The sequence below is a fragment of the Sinocyclocheilus anshuiensis genome, unplaced genomic scaffold, assembly GCF_001515605.1.
Source record: "Sinocyclocheilus anshuiensis isolate Anshui unplaced genomic scaffold, SAMN03320099.WGS_v1.1 scaffold283, whole genome shotgun sequence".
Taxonomy (NCBI): domain Eukaryota; kingdom Metazoa; phylum Chordata; class Actinopteri; order Cypriniformes; family Cyprinidae; genus Sinocyclocheilus; species Sinocyclocheilus anshuiensis.
In genome coordinates this window covers 2,196,555-2,198,531 of record NW_015549605.1, presented here as the reverse complement: position 1 = coordinate 2,198,531, position 1,977 = coordinate 2,196,555, and positions in this window count along the sequence as shown.

Here is a 1,977-nt window from a genome sequence, read left to right as displayed (position 1 = left end):
AAATCAGCATATTAGAATGGTTTCTGAAGGGTCATGTGACACTGAAGACCGAAAATTCCGCTTTGCCATCAAAGGAATAAATTTACATTTTAAAATACATTTAAATTATTATTTTTAATTGTAATCATATTACACAGTATTTAGTTTTTACTGTATTTTTGATCAAATAAATGCAGCCTTGGTGAGCAAAAGAAACTTCTTTCAAAAACATTAAAATGTTATTGTTTCAAACTTTTGGCAGGTACTGTATCTAGCATTTAAATTGTATATACATTGCAATAATATTAACTTGTGAAATATCTACCTATATAATTGCCTGTTGAGCAGTGATGTGCTACTCTTCTTCAATATAAATGCTATTGTCTACTTCTGATGTACTAAGTTAAACTTAAACCTCTATGCTGCTTCCAGAGTGAGGAGTCAGGTGAACCAGACATCACAGACTGTCCCGTTGCTCTTGTCATGGTGGTCAAAAGAGACACAGCATGTCCGGGGGGGGGGAAAAAAAAAAAAAAAAAAAAAAGAGACAAGGGAAAACGAAAGCAAAAAAAAATAAAAAGCTCCCAGGGAACATAACAAAATTTTTTCAGGTTTCTTTGATGAGAAAAATATATATACACTGACTCCAAGCTTTTGAATGGTATAGTGTATAATGTTACAAAAGCTTTTTATTTCAGATAAATGCTGAACTTTCTATTCATCAAAGAATCCTGTAAAAAATGTACTCTACTGTTTTAAATATTGACAATAATAATAAAAAAATGTTTCTTGAACAGCAAATCAGCATATTAGAATGGTTTCTGAAGGGTCATGTGACGGTGACCGTGATTTCACCAAGTACATGTTCCTGGATCAACATCCTTGTTGATCCTGGAACAACATTCCAATTAACCGATCAGAATTGAGGGATAACTTTTCAGGAAATGTCTGTTTTAGGCTTACGATCAGGGTTAGGTGCTTCTACATCCTTGTTAATCAGCTATCATTTCACACTGATTTTAGGAATAAATTATGGGTAGGGTTAGGTTTAGAGGTAGGGATTGGGATTGGGTTTACTAAATCCCTAAATACTAAAGATATTTCACAATATTACTGCTTTTGCTGTTCAAAAATGTTTGACTGGTAGTGTAGAGGTACTCATATTTTAGCGGGACAGTAATATTTCCCACACCACATTTTTGTCAATTTAGCCCTGACCACCTTTTGAAAACCATGGCCTCACCCATGAATGCCACTGTAAAGTGTCTTTTTGTGATGAGAGATCCATGACCTGGTGTTGTGAAAGATCTCTTCTGGTGACTACAATTCATATCTCTCTTTTTAACGTATTTAACTTTCATTATAGAAAAGAAACCTCACACATCTGTCTCTCTCTGTACGTTACAGAATAACACTACACATGTAATCTATGACTTTATACATACTTCTGCAGTGTATATATGTACTGTACATTGTGCACATTTTGACCTTCTCATTATAATATGATAAATGAAGAAACATAAACCATAATTCTTGCCATATTTTTCTCTGTACATTAGGCCTATTTGTTAATATGTCACTACGGCTTACGATAACTTTCCGTGATAACTTGTGTAGCAAATTACTTTCTGTTTTTAATTGCATGTGTCCTTTTATGTTTGGGTGTGTATAAAAATGACAATCATAGTTGTAGAATGACAGGATTAGTTTGTGCTGTCAGGCTTCTTGCGCTGAACGAGACTCAAAGGTCCGAGTCGGTAAAATTATCCGAACTTCTCATCACTAATTGACACGCCCCCAACTCGGAAACTCTGGGCTTAAAGAAAAATTTGAGTTTCCCACTCGTAATAACGACTTTGTGGTAGCGTTCATGTGTGTTCAACTCGTAAATACGATCTATCCGACATGACTTGAACGCACCATTAGTGCATCAGACGAGACGATGAAGAAGAAGTGCTGCTGCAGAGTTAGTGCATCAGAGAAAACCAAGAAGAAGAG